The sequence below is a fragment of the Equus caballus genome, chromosome 22 (genome assembly GCF_041296265.1).
Source record: "Equus caballus isolate H_3958 breed thoroughbred chromosome 22, TB-T2T, whole genome shotgun sequence".
Taxonomy (NCBI): Eukaryota; Metazoa; Chordata; class Mammalia; order Perissodactyla; family Equidae; genus Equus; species Equus caballus.
In genome coordinates, this window is record NC_091705.1 from 19,706,186 (window position 1) to 19,729,855 (window position 23,670).

Here is a 23,670-nt window from a genome sequence, read left to right on the forward strand (position 1 = left end):
TTCTTGAGCACATGTTTACTGAGGAAATGATCTCAGGAGAAGGGGAAGGAGGGAAGCAGGACAGGGCGGGGAAGATGCTCCACAAGGATGGAGTCTGAGCAGAGTCTAACCTCAGCCTGATCCCATGGGGAACTCTGGGGGGTGAATGGTCCAGAGTTGTCCCCCCTTGAGGTAAGCAGGCCAGGCTTTGTCCCCCTGTGTCAATCAGTCATCGTCCACACCTAGAAAATAGGGGGTAGGGGAAGGGAAAGGGGATGCAAGTTCCCAAGAGGTTCCGGACAAGGGTGTCAGCCACAGGCAATCCTCCAGAGAAGGTCTCAGATGCAAGCTTTGAACTATATAGCACTGGAGCACCTAGGGGAGAGCTCACTGGCTGGAAAAAGAGATCTAGGTGGGGCATCAACATTGGCTGTCACGTTGGGCAAGATCCAGTTGACACATCTGTGAAACAAGCATAACACTTACCATACAGGTGTGTTGGGAAGTACACACAAGGCCTCCAACACAAGGTAAGTCCTCAATGACTGGGAGCTACCATTCCTGTGGATGGTTAAAGTCATTTTAGTACAGAGGTTAATTTTGTGTGTCACTTTAGCTGAGTCATGGGGTGCCCAGATATTTGGTCAGACATTATTCTGGATATTTCTGTGAGGGTGCTTTTGGATGCGATTAACATTCAAATCAGTGGGCTTTGAGTAAAGCAGATTGCTCTCCATAATGTGAATGGGCCTCATTCAATCAGGTGAAGGCCTGAATAGAACAAAAGGTTGACCCTCCTTTGAGTAAGAGGAAATTATGCCAGCCAATAGCCTTTGGACTTTAACTGCAGCCTGGTGAGCCACTCTATAGATTTTGAACTTACCAGCCTCCATAACTGTATGAGCTGATTCCTTAAAATAAATCTCTCTCTCTCTCTCTCTCACACACACACACACACACACACATATCCTATTGGTTCTGTTTATCTGGAGAACTCTGACTAATACAGAAAGGAAAGGAGGAGGTCAGCTCAGTGGCATTGTCCCAGGGGCATGTCCCCATGCACCAAGTTCATGACACTCTTAATCCCCACTTGTTCTGAAGCTGAATTCTTGGGAACCGAGACAGCCCCACTCTCCCAGCCTGCCTGGCATCCGCTAAGTCAGCTCCTCAAGCAGCCCCTTCAGGCAGGCACCCCGCTCCTCAGGCATCTCCCACCAGTCCCCACCAGCCCTGTCTAAGGTGGTGGGACATGGCGGAGTGGCGAGCCCCTGGGACAGGGAGAGGGAGATCCAGAAGGGGCAGCACTTGGCAGAGCTCACTGCTCCTGCCCACTCCTGGGGAGCACACCAGGATGCTGAGGATCCAGGGCCATCTTAAGGGGCCAGGAGAGGATGTGAGGACCCCCAAATATCCTTCCCAATTAGCTTAGGCTCCATAATGTTCCCCCCTTTCTTCCTGCAGTGAGGGCTCCCGATATCATTAGGACTGACAAATGTGTTATTGTGCTCTGCCCCCAGCCTCCACAGAAAAGTGAGCCCCTTAGATAGGGGGCAATGGTGACCCCCCCAGGAGGACACATCCTCGAGCCTTGGAGAGAGCATGGCCCTGCTGACACCCTCATTTCTGACTTCTAGCTTCCAGAACTGTGCGAGAATAAATTCCTGTTGTTTTAAGCTACCTCGTTTGTGGCACTTCGTTACTGCAGTCCTAGGAAACCAGTACAGCGAGTTTAGCAGATCCTGCCCAACGGTTTGTCAAAGTGCCAAGCACTACACTGCTGAGGGAAATCCAAGGATTGGATTCCAGGAATGGTGGCCACACCCACGCACTGACCTCCTCAGGGATCTGTTGGAGCAGCCAGCTGGACTTCCCAGGCCAATCCTCCACCTTAAAACCATCAACATTGCCTTAACACGGAAACAAAGGCTCAGGGAGGGTTAGTTACTTGCCCAACGTCACACAGCCAGCAAGTGGTGGGGCCAAGACTTGAACTCAGACTGATTCTGAAGCTCAGGTTTTTGTGACACTTAGGATGCAAAATGTATCTCCACCTGACACCACATAGGCAGGCCACCAAACAGGTTCCTCCTGAGAGCTCCATCCCTCTGGCTCACCACACAGGTGCCTCATGCTGTGAGTCAGAGCAGCTGGACAATTTATGAGCCCTCTAATGGGCTAACTACCTGATAACCCGATTATGCAAAAAGCCACATGTGAAACTCCCGCCCTCATAACCACATAATTTATAAGGAAATGAGTCTACCTTCTCGATGGGCCTTTGGCTGCATGCCCTTCCTGAAGGCTCAGGGGAGCTTTTCAGGCCAAAGCAGGAGCAACAAAGAGGTCCAGGTCCCAGAGAGCCTCAGCTGTCCCAGGCCTCCTTCCCATCTGGGCCTCTGCACGTTCCTCCTCGCAGTGGGGACCTGAGGAGGAGGGATGCTGGAGAGGAGACATGACGAAGGAGTCCACTGAAGCCAAGGGGAAAAGGGAGAGAAGGGGGTGGTGGAATGAAGAGATAGACAGATGGACACGAGGGGACAGGGCCTTTCAGCTCCTGCTGCTTGGAAGCTGGAGCTGAGGCAAAACCTACCAAATGAAATAGAGTCTGTCCCATCTATCCTGGAACACCACACCCAGACAGCAAGGCTGGATCCAGAGTGGGAGAGTGGCCAATGCAGACCAGTTCACAAGGTAGCTGTCCACCCCCCTTTAACAATCTCCTCCTCCAGCTTTCAGGGTGATTGTCCCTCAGTTTTCTTTGATTCTCTCTGACCTCTGTCTCCTTCACTGCTTCTTCCTTCCTTCCCCACGCACCTCAGGAGCATTTATCACACGCCAGGCACGATGCTGGGAAACCTGAGATGAGCAAGACCACACAGTCGCTGCCTCCTGGAGTCTACAATCGAGTCTTTCATCCTTCTGTTGCCTAAATGCCAGTGCTCTCTGAGGTCCTGTCTGCAGCCCTCCTCTCTCTGCAAGACTCTCGCCCAGAATAAGTTCGTTCACTCCCAAGACTTCACACGTCCACCCGCTGGGAATGTCTGTCCCTCCCCAACAACGCCCTCTGGAACTAGCCACTTCCTACCCATCTCAAAAGCTATCTCCTGAAAACAAACACTTTCCCTCTTTTTATTTATTATCTCTAAAAAAAAAAGGAAGGAAATTTGACAGAGTTAAATCCCTCCTTTCTCCCAGAGTTTGTTGTTCTCCTGATTAATAAAAATATAGCTCCTACTATTTGCCAGGCCTTACCCTAAGCCCTTTATGTATATTAACTTATTTAATCCTCCAAACAACTGCAGGGAGTAGGCACCACTGTGCTATTATTTGCTCACAGTTCTTCCTTCTCCCTGTGTCTTTGCTCTGCTTCTCTGTGGGTGGAGTGAGCTTCCCCCACACCACTCATTTCAGCCTTGTGACTTGCTCTGGCGAACGGAATGTGGGTGGAAACAACACGCCAGTTCCGAGCCAAAGACTTAACAAGGCATCATGTGTTTTCAGTTGCCTCTCTTCTGCTTGTGACCTTTGCCATGGAAAGAACACATCCTGGATAGTTGCTGGGGGAGACTAGTGGAGCAGACCTGAACCCAAGCCACAGCCTAGAGCCAAGCCCAGCAGAGCCATAGCCAACTGATAGACTTATGAATGAAAAATAAATATTTATGCTTGTAAAGCACGGGGCTGAGGGGTTGTTTGTTACACAGCATTAGAGCAGCAATTGCTCACTAAAACAATTATTTATCATTTTACACATAAAAGGGAGACCTGCAGAGGTTAATTAACTTTTCCAAGATTACATAACTAGCAAGAGATGGAACTAGGACGCATATCCAAGCAATCTGGCTGCAAGTCCCTCTACCCTATATTGACTCTCACACTGAGTATTAGCGTTCCCAAGCATATATATATATACACACATATATATACATGTGTAAATACTACATCATATTATTTTGCATGTTTTTAAACTATATAAATACCAACATTATACATATCATTCTGTAGCATGTTTTTTCATTCTGATGATACTTATAACTCTTCTTCATTTTACCTACTACATTGTGTGACTGTATCCAACTTCTTGTGAGATGGACATTTCATTTTTTTTTAATTTTTGCTATTTCAAGCTATGCTGCAACAAACATTCTTGTACTCATCTCCTTGTGGACGTGCAAACGTTTCTCTAGGGTTTATGGCTGGAAGTGGAATTGCTGGTTATAGGGCATGTGCGTCTTCCACTCTATCAGATATTACCAAATTGCTCTCCAAAGTCATACCAATTTGCACTCCTTCGAGCAGGGGGTGAGATTATCTGCTATTCCACTTCCTTGCTCTTATGGGTGCTGTTGGTGCCTCACATAGATCCCCTTCACTAGCGGGCACTCCCCTTGCCCAGCTGCTATGTGTATCGGCTGCTAATGGCTCCTAGATGCCCCCTTGCTGGAGAATTGCCTTTAGTCACAAAGTCGCTCATCTTATATCTCCTGCATGATTCCAGGCCCAGAGTAGGTTTCTATTCATCTTTGTTTTTTGAATTGGGTCCAAAGGCAAGGAAGAAAAGATGGAAACAAGAGAAGAAAGCCACAGTCACTGTCTGCTCCAGCCTTGGTCCTCCCAAGCTCTAGGGTGAAGGAAGACCTGGGGAGAGGAAGAGGAAGGAAGGAAAGAGGGGAGGGCTCCAAGCAGGAGGAGAGTGGAGAACATATGCTTCAAAGCTGCTTCTCAGGCCAGGTGGCTGGAGGGTGGGAGCTGGACAAGCCTCCCCTGGCAGGTGACAAGAATACTGAAAACCTCACATCATCCACTGCAGAGAAAAGCCTGTTCTGCCTCTGTCATCCACTCGCCCACTCCCTCCTCCTTCATACTTTCTCTTTCCCTTTCTATCATGCCTCTGACTCCCTGAGTCCATTCACTCACCTCATTTGTTCACTGTTTGTATCTCCAGTGCAAACAACATTGCCCAGGACTTGGTAGCAGCTCAGTGTTTATTACATGAATTCATGGATTAATCTCATTTGATATGCACAGAGGGTTTTTAATAGGGAACAAAAGACTTTACAGAAGTTGCAAATTTCTAGTTCTTCCTCAACCTGTTACCAAACCCAACACTTAACACACATCACACACAGGCACTTCCAAATATGAAACCACAGCCCAACTTCCCATAACAAACCTAGTTTCTCTTTCTTTTTCCCCTCCCTAGTCTCAGAGCCCTGTCTTTTCCTCCCTCTCTGCACTTGTGGACACCATAGGAAGGCTCAGCCCACCCTCTGACTGGCCTGGAGCTCCAGGCCACACTCCCTTCCTGTATTTTTACCTCATGTGCACATTCTTGGCAGCCTTTAAAACTTCTCTCTGTAAAATCCATGGGCTCCAACCACTCTCTGCAGCTCCGCCTCAGACAGGGCCACTTCCTCAGAAGTAGACCCACCCTACCTGTCTCCTCCTACTGTTCTTGTTCCTTCCAGGCCCCTGCTACTGTTGTGTTCATCTCCGTTCCTCCACTTCCCTCCCCCTAGGCACATGTGCGCATACACACACAGACATGTACTTACACACATGTACATACACACAAACACATGTATACCCACATACACATGTACATACACACATTACATATATATATATAATTTTTTATATATATTATATATATGTATAACCACTGAAAATGTCTTCCTTGGTGTATTTCTCCATTTTATATCAGCCCTTTCTGCTACCTTCCCCTGGTTCACAGTGCTGGCTTCCTCTGGACAGGTGTTGCCAATTCACAGCCCCTTTATTCTGGACCCTTGACTTTGGGCACTGTGATAGGAGAAAATCTTCAGGATCTATGGCTAGGTAAAGTGTTCTTAAACTTAAGAGCAAAAGCACAATCCATAAAAGGAAAATTTGATGAATTGGACTTCTTCAAAATAAAAACTTTTGCTCTGTGAAAGACCCTTGAAGAGGATAAAAAGAAAAGCCAAAAACTGGGAGAAAACATTTTCAAACCACAAATCCAACAAAAGACTAGTATCTAGAATATCTAAAGAACCCTCAAGACTCAACAGTAAAAAAACAAAACCAACAAAAACCCTACAAATAATCCAGCTAAAAAATGGGCAAAAGATCTGACCAATCATGTCACCAAAGGGGATCTACAGACGCAAATAAGCACATGAAAAAAATGTTCCACATCATTGGGCATTAGGGAAATGCAAAGTAAAACTACAATGAGCTATCACTACACACCTACCAGCATGGCTAAATTCAAAAGTTGTGACCACACCAAATGCTGGTGAGAATGTAAAGAATTTGGATCATTCCTACATTGCTGGGGAAAATATTAAATGACACAACTACTCTGGAAAACAACTTGGCAGTTTCTTATAAAACTAAACATGCAACTTCTATATGATTCAGCAATTGCATCCTGGACATTTATCCCAGAGAAATTATGTTCATACAACACCCAGTACACAAATGTTCATCACTATTGTATCATTTCAACTACTCATAATAGTCAAAATTGGAAACAGTCCAGGGGCCAGCCTGGTGGCACAGTGATTAAGTTTGCATGTTCCACTTCAGCAGCAGCCCAGGGTTGGCAAGTTTGGATCCTGCCTGTGGACCTATGCACCGCTTGTCAAGCCATGCTGTGGCAGGCATCCTATATATAAAGCAGAGGAACATGGGATGGATGTTAGCTCAGGGCCAGTCTTCCTCAACAAAAAAGAGGAGGATTGGTGGCAGATGATAGCTCAAGGCTAATCTTCCTCAAAAAAAAAAAAAAAATTAGAAAAGTCCAGATGACCTTCAGTGAGTGAATGGTTAAATAAACTGTGGAACATCCATACCGTGGAATACTACTTAGCATAAAAAGCAAGGAACTATTGATACACACAACAACTTGGATGAATCTCCAGGGAATTTTGCTCTATAAATAAAGCCAATCTCCAAAGATTACATACTGTATGATTTAATTTATGTAACACTCTTGAAATAACAAAATTACACAGATGGAGATTCTATTAGTAGTTGCCAGGAGTTATGGACAGCATGGCGGGGGAGTGGGGTAGGTGGGATATGGATGTGATTATAAAAGGGCAGCACAGGGATCCTTGTGATCAAACTATTCTGTATCTCAACTATGGTGGTGATTACATGAATCTACATTTGTGATAAATTGCATAAAACTAAATACACACACATGCCTGTAAAACTGGAGAAAAGTGAGTAAGATTGGAACATTGTATCAATCTCAATTTCCTGGCTCTGATACTGTGCTATAGTTACGAAAGATGTTACCATTAGGGGAAACTGGGTGAAGGATTCAAGGATCTTTCTGTATTATTACTTAACAGCTTCATGTGAATCTATAATTATCTCAAAACAAAGTTAATTTTAAAGCCAGCCCTGATGGCCTAATGGTTAAAGCTCAGCATGCTCTGCTTCAGCAGCCCAGGTTCAGTTCCTGGACGTGGAACCACATCACCTTGCCAGTAGCCGTGCTGTGGCAGCAGCTCACATAGAAGAACCAGAAGAACTTACAACTATACACAGCTATGTACTAGGGCTTTGGGAGGGAAAAAAGGAGGAAGATTGACAACAGATGTTAGCTTAGGGCCAATCTTCCCCTGTAGAAAAAAAAAGAGTTAACTTTAAAGAAAGTCCATTAGAAAGAAACCTAAAGGAATATGTAGACAATATACATGTTTGAGAGAAAGCATTTTTTTTTTATTAATGTTATGATAGATTACAACCTTGTGAGATTTCAGTTGTACATTTTTGTTAGTCATGTTGTAGGTACACCACTTCCCCCTCTGTGCCCTCCCCCCACCCCCCCTTTTCCCTGGTAACCACCGATCAGATCTCCTTATCAATATACTAATTTCCACCTATGAGTGGAGTCATATAGAGTTCGTCTTTCTCTGACTGGCTTATTTCGCTTAACATAATACCCTCGAGGTCCATCCACGTTGTTGTGAATGGGCCAATTTTGTCTTTTTCTGTGGCTGAGTAGTATTCCATTGTGTATATATACCACATCTTCTTTATCCAATCATCAGTTTCTGGGCATGTAGGCTGGTTCCACGTCTTGGCTATTGTAAATAATGCTGCGATGAACATAGGGGTGCAACGGACTCTTGAGATTTCTGATATCAGGTTCTTAGGATAGATACCCAGTAATGGGATGGCTGGGTCATAGGGTATTTCTATTTTTAACTTTTTGAGAAGTCTCCATACTGTTTTCCATAGTGGCTGTACCAGTTTGCATTCCCACCAACAGTGTATGAGGGTTCCTTTTTCTCCACAACCTCTCCAACATTTGTCACTCTTGGTTTTGGATGTTTTTGCCAATCTAACGGGTGTAAGGTGATATCTTAGTGTAGTTTTGATTTGCATTTCCCTGATGATTAACGATGATGAACATCTTTTCATGTGTCTATTGGCCATATTCATATCTTCTTTTGAGAAATGTCTGTTCATGTCCTCTGCCCATTTTTTGATCGGGTTGTTTGTTTTTTTGTTGTTAAGCAGTGTGAGTTCTTTGTATATTATGGAGATTAACCCTTTGTCGGATAAGTGGCTTGTAAATATTTTTTCCCAATTAGTGAGCTGTTTTTTTGTTTCAATCCTGTTTTCCCTTGCCTTGAAGAAGCTCTTTAGTCTGATGAAGTCCCATTTGTTTATTCTTTCTATTGTTTCCCTCAACTGAGGAGTTACAGTGTCCGAAAAGATTCTTTTGAAACTGATGTCAAAGAGTGTACTGCCTATATTTTCTTCCAAAAGACTTATTGTCTCAGGCCTAATCTTTAGGTCTTTGATCCATTTTGAGTTTATTTTGGTGTGTGGTGAAAAAGACTGGTCAATTTTCAATCTTTTGCATGTGGCTGTCCAGTTTTCCCAGCACCATTTGTTGAAGAGACTTTCTTTTCTCCATTGTAGGCCCTCTGCTCCTTTGTCGAAGATTAGCTGTCCATAGATGTGTGGTTTTATCTCTGGGCTTTCAATTCTGTTCCATTGATCTGTGGACCTGTTTTTGTACCAGTACCATGCTGTTTTGATCACTGTAGCTTTGTAGTACGTTTTGAAATCGGGGATTGTGATTCCGCCGGCTTTGTTTTTCTTGCTCAGGATTGCTTTAGCAATTCGCGGTCTTTTGTTCCCCCATATGAATTTTAGGATTGTTTGTTCAATTTCTGTGAAGAATGTTCTTGGGATTCTGATTGGGATAGCATTGAATCTGTAGATTGCTTTAGGTAGTATGGACATTTTAACTATGTTTATTCTTCCAATCCATGTGCAAGGAATGTCTTTCCATCTCTTTATGTCATCGTCAATTTCTTTCAAGAAAGTCTTGTAGTTTTCATTGTATAGATCCTTCACTTCCTTGGTTAAGTTTATCCCAAGGTATTTTATTCTTTTCGTTGCGATTGTGAATGGGATTGAGTTCTTGAGTTCTTTTTCTGTTAGTTCATTGTTAGTGTATAGAAATGCTACTGATTTATGCACGTTAATTTTATACCCTGCTACTTTGCTGTAGTTGTTGATTATTTCTAATAGTTTTTCTGTGGATTCTTTGGGGTTTTCTATATATAAGATCATGTCATCTGCAAACAACGAGAGTTTTACTTCTTCGTTACCTATTTGAATTCCTTTTATTTCTTTTTCCTGCCGAATTGCTCTGGCCAGCACCTCCAGTACTATGTTGAATAGGAGTGGTGAAAGTGGGCACCCTTGTCTTGTTCCTGTCCTCAGTGAGATGGCTTTCAGTTTTTGTCCATTGAGTATGATGTTGGCTGTGGGTCTATCATATATGGCCTTTATTATGTTGAGGTACTTTCCTTCTATACCCATTTTACTGAGGGTTTTTATCATAAATGGGTGTTGGATCTTGTCGAATGCTTTCTCTGCATCTATTGAGATGATCATGTGGTTTTTGTTTTTCATTTTGTTGATGTAGTGTATCACGTTGATTGACTTGCGGATGTTGAACCATCCCTGTGTCCCTGGTATAAATCCCACTTGATCATGGTGTATAATCTTTTTGATGTATTGCTGTAATCGGTTTGCCAAAATTTTGTTGAGGATTTTTGCATCTATGTTCATCAGTGATATCGGCCTGTAGTTCTCCTTCTTTGTGTTGTCCTTGTCAGGTTTGGGGATCAGAGTGATGTTGGCTTGATAGAATGTGTTAGGGAGTTCTCCATCTTTCTCAATTTTCTGGAACAGTTTGAGGAGAGTAGGTATTAAGTCTTCTTTGAATGTTTGGTAGAATTCTCTGGAGAAGCCGTCCGGTCCTGGACTCTTATTTTTGGGGAGGTTTTTGATTACCGTTTCTATTTCCTTACTTGTGATTGGCCTATTCAGATTCTCCATTTCTTCCTGATTCAGTTTGGGGAGATTGTAGGAGTCTAGGAATTTGTCCATTTCTTCCAGGTTGTTCAATTTGTTGGCATATAGTTTTTCATAGTATTCTCTTATGATCTCTTGTATTTCATTGGTATCTGTTGTGATTTCTCCCCTGTCATTCCTAATTTTATTAATTTGCGATTTCTCTCTTCTTTTCTTGGTGAGTCTGGCTAGGGGTTTGTCAATTTTGTTAATTCTTTCGAAGAACCAACTCTTTGTTTCATTGATCCTTTCTATTGTCTTTTTTGTTTCAATATCGTTTATTTCTGCTCTTATTTTTATTATTTCCCTCCTTCTACTGACTCTGGGCTTTGTTTGTTCTTCTTTTTCTAGTTCTGTTAGGCATCGTTTGAGGTTGCTTATGTGAGCTTTTTCTTGTTTAGTGAGGTGAGCCTGTATTGCGATGAATTTCCCTCTTAGGACTGCTTTTGCTGCATCCCAAATGATTTGGTATGTCATGTTCTCATTTTCATTAGTCTCCAGATAAAATTTGATTTCTTCTTTAATTTCTTCAATGATCCATTGTTTGTTGAGAAGCGTGTTGTTTAGTCTCCACATTTTTGCACCTTTCTCTGCTTTTTTCTTGTAGTTGATTTCTAGTTTCATAGCATTATGATCAGAAAAGATGCTTGATATTATTTCAACTCTCTTGTATTTATTGATGTTTGCTTTGGTTCCCAAAATATGGTCAATCCTTGAGAATGTTCCATGTGCACTTGAGAAGAATGTGTAACCTGCTGTTTTTGGATGAAGTGTTCTATATATATCTATTAAGTCCATCTGGTCTAATTTTTCATTTAATTCTATTATTTCCTTGTTGATTTTCTGTCTGGATGTTCTGTCCATTGGTGTTAATGGTGTGTTGAGGTCCCCTACTATTATTGTATTGTTGTTGATGTCTTCTTTTAGTTCTATTAAGAGTTGCTTTACAAATTTTGGTGCTCCTGTGTTGGGTGCGTATATATTTATAAGTGTTATGTCTTCTTGGTGGAGAGTCCCTTTTATCATTATATACTGTCCCTCTTTATCTTTCTTTATCTGTTTTGCTTTGAAATCTACCTTGTCTGATATTAGTATAGCGACACCTGCTTTCTTTTGTTCATTATTAGCTTGGAGTATTGTTCTCCATCCCTTCACTCTGAGTCTGTGTTTGTCTTTGGGGCTGAGGTGTGTTTCCTGGAGGCAGCATATTGTTGGATCTTGTTCTTTGATCCATCCTGCCACTCTGTGTCTTTTGATTGGGGAGTTCAATCCATTTACATTTAGAGTGATTATTGAGACGTGGGGGCCTACCACTACCATTTTGTGTCTTGTTTTCCGGTTTTCTTCAGTTTCCTTTGTTTCTCGTCCCATGGTTTAATCTGTTCTGATGTAGAGCTGCTACTCTCTGTTGTTGTCCTTCTACTTATCTCCTTTGCTCTTGGTTTTGTAGCCCCTTTCCTTTTTTGGATTTTTCAGGAATGAGGGTTTTCCTGAGGATTTCCTGTAGAGGAGGTTTTGTGGCAATGAACTCCCTTAATTTTTGTTTATCTGGGAAAGTTTTTATTTCTCCATCGTATTTGAAGGATATTTTCGCTGGGTAGAGAATTCTCGGCTGTAGATTTTTGAATATATCATTCCACTCTCTTCTAGCCTGTAAAGTTTCTGCTGAGAAATCTGCTGATAGCCTGATGGGGGTTCCTTTGTAGGTTAGTTTCTTTTGCCTGGCTGTCCTTAGTATTTTCTCCTTATCGTTGACTTTTGCTAGCTTCACTACTATATGGTGTGGAGTTGGTCTTCTTGCATTGATAAAGTTTGGAGATCTATTGGCTTCTGTCACCTGAAGATCCATCTCCCTCACCAGATTTGGGAAGTTCTCAGCCATTATTTCTTTGAATAGGCTTTCTGCCCCTTTCTCCTTCTCTTCTCCCTCTGGTATACCTATAATCCTTACGTTGCATCTCCTAATTGTGTCTGATAATTCTCGGAGAGTTTCTTCATTTCTTTTTAGTCTTGCTTCTCTCTCCTCCTCTGCCTGCAGCAATTCTATATTGCCATCTTCCAAATTGCTAATTCTTTCCTCCATATTATCGGCCCTACTGTTCAGAGCATCTAGATTTTTCTTAATCTCCTCTATTGTGTTCTTCATTTCCAATATTTCTGTTTGGTTCTTCTTTATCGTATCAAACTCTTTTGTGACATAGCTTCTGAACTCGTTGAGTTGTCGGTCAGAATTCTCTCTTAACTCATTGAGAATTTTAATGATGGCTGTTTTGAAGTCATCATCATTTAGGTTATATATCTCATTTTCTTTGGGATTGTTTTCTGTGTATTTGTTACTTTCTTTCTGTTCTGGAGATTTAATGTATTTTTTCATATTGCTTGATGTTGTTGATTTGTGCCTCCGCATGGAGATAGAGTTTAGTTGCTCCTTTCACTTGTTTCAGCTGCTGCGGTAGGGGAGCAGCTGTTTATACTGCACCAACCAGGAACTCTGTCCGCAGTTGCTAACTGGGCCTGGGCCCTTCCTCGTAGGCACAGTGGCCCTTTGGATTCCCTCCTCTGCCGTGGGGGCCGTCACAGGGGGGCTTCAGGCTGCTGGTGCCTACTGTTGCAGCCCACCTAGATGTGCTCTCTCCTTGGGGTCTGCAACAGTGTTATGGGCTTTTCCAGCGGCCAGGGGTGGGATCACTTATATTTGTCTCTCCGTTGCTGTCGGCACCCACAAAATCTCACTTGTCCTCTATGGGTCGCAGGAGAGCTATTGGCATCTTCTACAGTCTGTGGTTAGTTCACCTAGCTATGCTGCTTTTGCCCTGGGGTCTTCCAGCCTTATGGCTGGCGGCTGGGTGCCTTCTACTGGTGCTGAGCAGAGGCTTTCCCTAAGGCTGCTGTGAGCCTGTAGGGTTTCCCCCTAGGCTACGAAGCTGGGTCTCTGGAACTCCCCCCAGCCCCAGTCCTCCCCGAGATCTCCGGCTATCCCTAGTCTCACGGGGCGGGCAACAGCTGGGGGGTCACCCCGCCCTCTGGGATTCTCTCCCGGCCTCTCCCGGAGCCGTGAATGCTGTGCATGTCCCCTCTGCTAATGGCAGACAGAGAGTTTTGTCTGCTGCCCCGGCGGAACTCCGGCGCTTCCCCTCCGGGTCGCAGAGCCGGCCTTTGAAACTTCCCCCAGCCCCGGTCCTCTCCGAGATCTCCGGCAATCCCTAGTCCCACGGGGCGGGCAGCAGCAGCTGGGGGTCGCCCCGCCCTCTGGGATTCTCCCCGGGCCTCTCCCGGAGCCGTGAATGCTGTGCGTGGCCCCTCTGCTAATGGCAGACAGAGAGTTTTGTCTGCTGCCCGGGCGGAACTCCGGCGCTTCCCCTCCGGGTCGCAGAGCCGGCCTTTGAAACTTCCCCCAGCCCCGGTGGGCAACGGCAGCTGGGAGCCCTCCGTACCCTCAGCGACTCTCTCTGGGACCCTCCGGGCGCCGCGAACACCAGGCGGGGTCTCCCCGCCAATGGCGGGGAGAGACTTTCCCCGTGGGCTCAGGTGTGCAACTCCAAAGTTTCCTTCTGCGTTTAGGAGTAATTGCGGGGGGTTTAGGTAGGGTTCTGGTCACCTGTTTCCACCGTCGCCCCTCTGTTGTGTGCTCGCTCCTGCCCTAGATGTGTGTAGATCCTCTGGGGGCGTCCGTTGGAAGAAAGCCGCTTGCGGGTACTAGGCTGCTCGTCGGGGTCGGAGAGTTTTCACCTATTTCCACATCCTCCCGGAGGAAAGTCCATCTGCCTTCCGATGTATAGTCACGTGGGTATCTCAGACGTCCTGAGATGCTGTCTGGATATCCTTTGTCAAGCAATAAGTGTCCAAATAATTGTAGACTCGAAGGGGGAGAGACAAAGAGGACTACTCACGGCGCCATCTTGGATCCCATCGAGAGAAAGCATTTTTTTGAGAGCAAGCACTCACTCACCAACAGCCGCTCTAGAACAAATCTCCAAACTGGGTGATGAGGAGAGTTACATGATGGTGGGTGCCTGAGAAAAGGAGCTCCACACGTTGCCTTCTTTCCTCAAATGAAACCCATATTGGTTTGGGAAATCCAAATGCAGAGAGAACCCTGGGTAGAGCTCAGGACAGCAGTAAGATCTCACAATAGAGATGGCTATGTGCCTACGGCAGGTTGAGCCAGATCTGTCAGGGCTCCCAAGAGCAAGCAAAGTGTGGAAGTAATAGAATTAATTGCATACATCTGTGAATAGTCCAGAAAATCTGAAGAGTCCTGGACAATCTGCTGTTGGCCCATCACAGAACCTTAGAATATCCTGTGAATCAAGAGTGCAGGAGTTGGCGCAGGGACAGCCAGCCCCCAAGGAATCGTGCAGTCAAGGATGAGGTTTGGGCCAGCAATGACTTGTGTGAACTGACCATCACAGACAAGGTCGGAAGAGCACATCTCGTATGATGCTTACGTGGACAGTTATGATGCAGATTCGATGCCATCTGTCAATGCTTTTGGTTTCTGAAAGCCTCCCACAAACCTGGGCGACAACTGACTGAGACTAAGGTGACACCAACACAGAATGAAGCTCACAACAGAAACTGAATTCAATTTGGGTTGTGAAAATTAAAAGATGTTTCTTGCACATTTGCATTTTTCTGCTGAGATGCACATCCACTACACCAATAATTTGCTAAGACAATTAAGCATTTTAAGTAAGTAATACAAGCCTGTTTTACCAACTGTCTAGAGAAAAAGCTCCATTGTTCACATGAGGGGATTGACTCTAATGGAGGAGGGGGCTGGTGGCATGGGTGGGATTCAACAGTGGGGACATAGCCCTGTTTTCAGGGGGTCCCATTAGTCTTCAGCTAGAGTAGTCTTACCTCTCAGAGACCCCTCCTACTTTCACGGCAAAAAGTCCCCAACCTTAGAATTCTTCCAATGGGGCCCTGGGTTCATTGTCCTGGCTGTCTTCTCAGGCCCCACCCCAAAAGCCCCCAAGGCTCCTTCTGCAGCTGTTTTGTGGTATATGAAGGATTCACTCTCTCCTTGGAAGGGCAGGGTGTAGCTGATGCTGCCGGCACCCCACACACCTCCCTTAGCACTCACCTCTGCACACCAAAAGCTGCTTACTGTGAACAACTGTAACTTTCTGCCTGAGGACTTTTCTTTTCTGGCCACAGGAACATGCTCCGTCCACGTACTGGGCAAGTCAGAAGTGCTGGAGAGTTAAGGCCCCCAGAAGCAACCCTCAACCAATGACAAACATAGAATTGGTGGATAAATATCCCAGTAACCTCACCCTTTGGGCCAGATAGCTCTGAAGTGTGTGTTCTGCACTGGATCCTATAGTCCCAATAGGATGGAGGTTGTTGCTCACAGTGGCGTGTCAGTTGATAACACACCCTGTAATGGCTTCCTTCCTTTCCCTGTCTCACTTCTTCATTCCCCTAACAAGTGCTTCCTGGGATCACCTCCCACATCAACTACTTGCACTTGAATTTTTGTCTCAGAATGTGCTTTGGAGGGGAGCTGAAAACAAGATCAGTGGTAATTGCTGATCACTGTGTCAAACCAAATGCTTTGTGCTAAAATGAAAGAAGTCAGACTCAACAGGCTTCATACTGCATGATTCCACTTACAAGACATTCTAGAAAAGACAGCCTTAAAGATATGTGGAATTCACTTAGCCCATCCTTGATGTTCACAGAGGATGATCCTAAGGTCCAGAGAGGAAAAGAGACTTGCCCAGGTCCCAGAGCTACTTCAAGACAAAGCCAGAACTGGAAGCCAAGCCTCAATGCTATTAGGCTAGTGCTCTTTCCAACAACAAATGGAATCTCTTTCAGCCAATTTATCTCAAAAGTCTGTGCCTCTAAGAAAATTGGTTATAAAGATGGTACAATGGCAATGGTCATCTTGGTAATGACGATCCTTAACATGTCTGTGTCTTGAGTCTCTCTGCTCCAATCCTCCTTGGTTTACACTATACCAGCGTCATGGGGATTCCCCAGACCTCACCTCTGTATTGGATCCCTTGATTCCTGTATCCTGTGTCTTTCTCTTTGGTTTACTCCTTCAGTTTGGTAGAGTACATCCTTCAGTTACTTTCTAGAAAAGGAAGCACAAGATTGTGCAAATCTGCAATCGTCTTTATTCCATTTGTTTCTGGATTGATAGTTTGGCTGGATATAGAATTCTAGATTCGAAACAACTTTCCTTTAGAATTTTGAAGATATTACTCTGGTATTCTACCTTCCAGTGTTGCTGGAACAGTTCCAGTGAAGAGAAGTCTGAAGCCATTCAGATTCTTGAGACTTGGTATATGACTCTTTTTTTAATTCAAGCTTGTGGAATCTTCTCTTTGTCCCCAGGGTTCTGAAATCTCACAAGTATGTACCTTGGTTGGGCCTACTTTTACCCATTGAACTAGGCACATTGTGGGCCCTTTCAACCTGGAAATTTATGTTTTTTCAGTTTGAGAAATTTTTCTTGAATCATCTCATTAATGATTTCCTCCCCTCTCTTTCTAGAATGCCTGTTATTCAGATGTTAAACTTTCTGGACTGTTCCTCCTATGTCCTTCTCTTCTTTCCTATTTTTCATTGTTTTGTCTCTTGGATCTATTTTCCGGGAGATAACTCAGACTTTATTTCCCAAATTATCTAATGAGTTTTTCATTTCTTCTATTATGTTTGTTTGTTTTAAAAGCTTATTTTTGTTTCCTGTCTTTTAAAATAGCATCCTATTTTTGTTTCATGGGTGTAATATCCTCTCTTATTCTTGAGAATAAGTCTTGCTTTCTTCCAATTTGCTTCTTTCTGTTTATTTTTATTGTTAGTTTGCTTGTGTGCTTTGATTTGTTTTCATTATTTGTTCTCTGTCTTCCATGTTAGCAGTTTTCCTCAGCTATCTGGTATTCTGTAGCAAATGTTACTAGTGTCCTGCCCATACTCTCAGCTCCTGTGAATGTTCGTTGTTAATGGATCAGAGCTGCCCTCTTTCTCTAGACAATTGACCTCAGCCAGGAGCTGTCTTGCCAGGAGGTTAAGGTCTCCTCTCTGGCAGCCCACAGTCAACAATTGATTAGTATGTGGATACAAACCAGCCCTCTTGCTTCAAGTTGAGATCAACTCTATGATGCAGTTCACACTCCCAGGTTCCCTATGGGATCAGACTGAGGCTAGACTTCAGCTGAGACCACATCCTTACTCAGCTCCTTCCCCTGCTGCTTCTGCAGGAGGTGAGATGTGGGTAGTGGGGGAGGCTTCTCCTGAGAGCCCACTCTCAATAAATCACATGCACTGGAATTCCCATCTCAGCTTCTGTTTCTAGGGAACCTAAGACGTGACCTTTGGCTGTCTGCTCTTAGAGTAAAGGCCTGAAAAGCTTCTTGAAAGCCCTGAGCGCAAGAGTTGGGCTTGTCAACTCAGAGACTCACTGTTGGGAGACGGAGGTGATCATTTGTTGGAAACTCCAATGCCAGCATTCTGAGTTCTTTCCTTTTTGGCTGGTCAGAAATCCCAGAAAAGGGGGGTGGAGCGTGGCTGCCAGTGATTTGGGAAGTGAGCAGAAAAGAAAGCCGATGATCTCAGCCTGCAGTGAGTAAATATTCACTTAATGCTCCTGTTGTTCACATGAAACCTTTGTTCTCAGCCGTGCCTGGTGCCCACACTTCAGAGACCCTCTGTTTAACCCTCTCCAGAGACTGAATCTTCAGTCCTCTGCCTGCTTGGAGAGGGCCCTGCAGCGTGGAGGGTAGGAGAGGGGAACTAGGACTTTAACTTTTTCCCAGTCACCTTTCACCCAGTTCTCCTGATTTTGGCTTGCTCCATTCCAGAGCTATCTGACTGCCAATTCCTTTTTTTTTTTTAAGGATTTTGCCATGAAAATAGGGCTGTTCTTAGCTTTCCCTGGGTTTCAGCTTTCTTGGGGCTGCTAAGTCAATTACCACTCATCCATCTGTCTTCTAGCTTCCAAAATTCTTTTTGCTAATGTCTCTTCTTCTGTCGTTTCTGCCCTCATGAGTTTGTGTCTTTTTAGAAAACAACTCCTTTATAGTTGTTTTCATGGGTTTCAGGAGGGAGAAAGAGGAAATGTGGGAGCAAAAGGAAACCATCTTAACCTAGGGGAAAAAAAACCTCTGGTGATATTAAGACATTTCCTCCCAGCATGCCCCTCCTGTGAGTCCCTGTGGATGACAGACAGGCAAGCGAGAACTCCAGGGAAGGGAGCCAGAGGCCTGTGATGGAAGCTGTGTCTCCCCTACAGAGTTCAAGCTTCTTCCCCGAGTCACGGCCTTCACCTGCCTCCGAGGGTATAAAGGGCTGAGTCCTGATTACGATCAAGTGGGTTAGAACAGCGGAAAGCCAAGATAAATCAGGGAAGCCTGTCTAGCGCAGGTGCCGCAAGTAGCAGGAGAAGCAAAAGATACTGAGTCTCATCTTTCTAATGAGAGAGCTCACCCTTCTAGCTCTGCTTGTATGACTCTCTGACACCAGAAGTCATTCCAGAAAGCCTGCCTACTTCCTTGCCCTCGCCCTCTTTCCTGTCCCTTGCTTTGGGATGAGGTGAAGGTGGTTGAGAGCTGTTTAGGTATATTGGATAGGTTGAAATGGGGGAAGAAGTAAACCACCATAGTTCCTTTTTCCTAGAATGGGTTGTGGGCAAAGATATCAGCCCGCTTCACTTCCTCTTTCAAGCTCAGACCTAAGAACCCAGCAAAGAGAAAAGGCCGTAACACAGTTGGGTGGGAGAACTCAGGAGGGGCAGGAATTGTGGTGTTGGGGTATTCTAATGGGTAGTAGTGGTAAAGACAGGAGGACCTGAGCTACGCAGCTGGCTTTGCTGCACAGACATAACTTGAAAGTTCCCTGATGGTCACCTGTAAGCAACAGGGGGGTGGAAGTCAGTGGATAAATACTCCAGCCTCCTCATCATTTGGGAGGACAGTGTTGAGGCTGTTCCACAAAGTTTCTCAGTGGGTTCCCAGCAGCATGGAGCCCCAGTTGCCCATGGCAGTTACTAGTCCTTCAACACATGTTAGTATTGGCTTCTCGACCTTCTCCCTTCCGTATCTTGCTTTCCCCATTTCTTTATTCCTATTTCCTGGGCTCACCTCTGAAGTAAATTACCTGCATTGCAGCCCTCATCTCAGAGTCTGCTCTTGGGGGAATCCACACTAAAACAGGTGTCCTCCAACCCAGAAGGGAGTCAACAGGCTGCACCACCCCTGGGAAATTTTGCCTCCACTTCCTCCATCTGTGACTGGTCTCAGCTAGGAAGCTCCCCCATGGGATGCTGAGCACATTTATATTTTCAAGAGCTCTGAGTTCTGTTTGGGTGATTGGGCCTATGTGTGGCAGAAAGGCAACATGGATTGTTGGTGGCTGGGGAAACAGAACTCCTACACAGCCTGACCCAAAGCTACCGCACACATAGGAACCCACATTTCCTCCCCACTTGTGCTGTTTCACAGTCATGCATACTCATCCTGAATTGAGAAGCAGTTCTGTCCATCCAAAGGCAGAGTCACCCTCCAGCTAGAGGTCCACATGGGCTGTGAAGAGGGGAGGACCATCGGGAGGGTTCTAGCAGGAGGAGATCAGCAGAAGACTCTGGACTTCTCTGATGAAGGGGCTCAGGGAACACGGTAGCACACACCTCAGTTTCTTACAGAAATAGTGGCACTCCTTGAAGGGCTCGTTCAGAGCTCTAGATAATTAAGCAGTCAAGTGATTAGCCAATATGAGGGATGTTTTTCTGGGATAGTTCCTACCACCCAACAGATGGATAAGCCCCACCAGGTGGGGAGGATGGACAGAGGGGCTGGGCTGTGGACAATCTTGGATTTCCAGCTTCTCTTTGAAAGACTGATTTTTGCCTTTATCAGCCAAGCAGTCATTCAACAAACAGATCCAAGATGACTAAAACCAGCCCGTTCCCACTACAGCTACCATCCAGAAAGCTGCTGTTCCAAAATTAGTCACAAACATTCGATTTAAAATTAGATGTCATTTCTTTTTCAGAAGATGGAGGAGTCTTAAAGGACTTCTGACCATATGGGTAGGTGCAGAGTTTTCTGAGAAATGGATTGGAGATGAGGAAAATGCTTTTTCTTTTTTTTTTTAAGGAAGATTAGCCCTGAGCTAACTGCTGCCAATCCTCCTCTTTTCGCTAAGGAAGACTGGCCCTGATCTAACATCCATGCCCATTTTCCTCTACTTTATATGTGGGACGCCTACCACAGCATGGCTTGCCAAGCGTCGCCATGTCCGCACCTGGGATCCGGACCGGCAAACCTTGGGCCAGTGAAGTGGAACGTGCGCACTTCACCGTTGCGCCACTGGGCCGGCCCCAGAAAATACTTTAAAGAAACTAGAATGTAAGAAGATGAGAAGGACTGGGTGTAGGGGAGATAGACAGAAAGAGGGACATCCTCAGAACCCTTAAACAGTGAAGTCTTTTCCCACCCTTCCCCCCATCATATGGAATACGGGAACATGTTAGCTGAGAAAGTCACTACTTCAAGTTCCAGATGCCTGCTGTTTTGGGGTACCCACTTAACCTACTCAGACCTCTCTTAGTGCACCCACACCTCATATGCATCTTGACTAGAGAAGGAGGTGGGGTTAGGAGTGGTGAGGGCATCCTAGAACATTCTGTATCACTAGGCAGATAGGATCACCGATCAGCAGATGAATCCCCAGCTGGAGACACCAGGAGACCAGAAACTCTGACTTCTCCCCCAAGAGGAACAAGGAACAATCCACTACTGGGGACAGAAGGACAGGATCCTGCCATGCATGTTGTGGAAACTGTGAGGCCGAGTTCCAGCTGGCCAGTCCCAAGGGGAAACTGTCTCCCTGACTCCAAAAGGCAGCTGAGCTAAGCGATGCCTCAACAAAATTTGAATGAGTCTCCCTGAAATAGCAACTGAACATGGCTCCTGCTCCTCACATCCTTACATCCTCTCTCTCCCTCTGCTAATTTTCTCGAGGATGAAGGACATGAAGCTGGAGCCACTCCACCATTTACCCTACAGCCTGTTTGGACTAGCAAATTTCTAGCCAAGCTTTCCAAACAAATAAACAAAACCGATTTCCCAAAACTGGGCAGGGGAAGGAAACCACAAGAAGGGAGGAGAAGGCAAAGGGAGCTCAGCATTTCTCCCCGCTGTGGTGCCTCCCTGGCCCACCGGGGAGAATCACCTCCTCAACCACTGTATGCCCACTGTGCACCAGGCACCTGCTAGGTCTCAAGGAGATGTCATTCCTATTGTTAAAGGGCTCATCTTCTTGTCAGGGAGGAAAATACGCAAATGAGTAGGAACCCTAAGTGTGCCTGGTGCTGAAGGAAGTGGGTACAGGGGACAGGTGGGGATTCCAAAAGAAAGTCTCTCAATGAGGTGGGGGCAGGAAGGAAGACATCATAAAAAAAAAAAAAAAGTGACTTTTGAGTGTTGCTAGATAAGTGTTGCTTTCCTAGTAGAGGGAACAGCAAACCCACAGGCACTGAGGGTGAAACACAATGGTGCTGCTCTGCAAACAGCCGGAAAATAAGGGTCAAAGAGCCACATAGGGCAGAGAAAAAGAAAATGGCAGTAACATGGGGACATCTGCAGATCATGAGAATAGATTTGCTTGGGAAGGGATTGAGACTTCAGCAATAGCCCTGCGGAGGGAAGAGCAGGCCTGACTTAGACAGAGAGCTATCAGCAAACCAGAGTTGAGAAGGCCCTCCCAGCGATCCCTACCATTGAGCTAGCAGGGAACAAAGACAGGGACCCCCAGGTTCCTGGGTTGAGTGGGAGGGGGATAGGAGTTGACAGGCAGCTCTGGGGGAAGAATGGGTCTTCCATACCCTTTCTTTTGCCTCCATCCATCTCTCACCTCGGGGGACTGTGACCATTAGATAACTTCCTGAGATGTTCACTGATGTTTCTGTCTTTTGTTCCCCCGGCCTTGGAGGTTTATGGTTTGCCAAAGCAGAAGGAACTTGCCTGCCAGCACTTTCCCCAATGACTTTTGCTTTCCAAAATTAAGCCACTGAGCTGTTTATGTTTTATGTGAGGGGACCTGAGGGTAGGAGAAGGAAGGAGAACCTCAGAGGGAGACATAGGGACTTAAGGACAGTTGGGCAATCATTTTTGCAAGCCCGGAGCTGCAGTGCCCACACACACAGCTGAGGAGCCTCACAGGGGAGAGCTGGGAGACCCACTGCAAACTCCCAGTATTGCCAAACATTTCTGCGGCCCAGGAGTGGGAGAGCCAAGGGGGTGGGAACAGAAGGGTGTCTCAGCAGAACACACTGCCTGCCTAAGACCCTGTGAAATGTGCAACAAAATGGAGTCACTCATGTCTAAGGGCTTTAAAATTGAGCCAGGAGGCCATTAAGGAAATGGGTCTTATGAATGTCGTCCTCATCGGGCAGAACATAAACTTTTGAACTGAGTCAAGATACAAATATTCTGAGAACGCTGCAACTTGTCCCAGGGAGGGACTTCTGCCTCCCTCTAGCTAGCCTCAGCAATCAATTAAGTTTAGCCCAGATTAGCTTTCTGCCACCAACCCCAATTAACATTCTTTGTAATGCAAACTTCCCTTCTTTGCCTTTAAAAGCCCCTGACATTTATTCCCTATCGGGACAGTATTTGAGTTTCTACCTGAATCTATGCTCCTTGAATTGCAATTCTTTGATCTCAAAATAAACGCCTCTCTGCCTCTCATTTTGGCTCTTTATTTTTAGGTTAACAACCCAAAAGGAGAGGCTTCTCTAGATCCTTGGAGCTGCATTAGATAGATCCTAGGCCTTGGTATTGCAGGAAGGGCTGAGCCCTCCTCCCACCCCCTCAAAACCAAGGTCACTTTCTTGCCTGCCTTGTGGAATGGGAGCTGAGAGGACTAGGTCGATGTAAATAAATAATATAATGCACTGTGTGTTGCACACACTTCTCTCCACTATCTGGGCAGATTCTGGGTCTCACCCACTGTTGCGGGCTCAACCCTCAGCTGAGAGGACCCGCTACAGGAGAGACAGACGGAGGAAGGAGGCGGTGTGTACCGTCTCCCCGCTAAACTAATGGGCAAGCCAGAGCCCAACCCTGTGCCCCTGGTGACTGGTAGGCTGGATGCGAGGAAGGAGGCAGCGTTCTAAGCTTTCACTTTTAAAAATGTTTATAGGACAGGCAAAGAAACTAAACAAATAAGGGAGACAATCTTTCCGCGGTACCTTAGTCTGCAGAACAACCCCAGCGCGCCAGGCACTTCCAGGCCCGGCCAAGGAGGGCCGCGCCTGCGCACTGCAGACTATGAAGCGGCGGAACCCTGAGC

The 23,670-nt window shown here is 45.6% G+C and overlaps 1 long non-coding RNA gene across 2 annotated transcripts; it reads right to left on the minus strand.

Annotated features, from left to right (window-relative positions):
• LOC102148368 (uncharacterized) lies at window positions 1-23,634 on the minus strand. 2 transcript variants are annotated; one of them, XR_011431028.1, is made up of 4 exons: window positions 23,570-23,634; window positions 2,246-2,421; window positions 466-540; window positions 1-221 (listed from the first exon to the last, which is right to left on the minus strand). It is a non-coding gene; the product is annotated as an uncharacterized lncRNA (long non-coding RNA). The 2 variants fall into 2 exon arrangements; XR_002802814.2 differs by lacking the exon at window positions 23,570-23,634 and adding an exon at window positions 2,573-3,342.
• Between the last annotated feature and the right edge of the window lie 36 nt (window positions 23,635-23,670).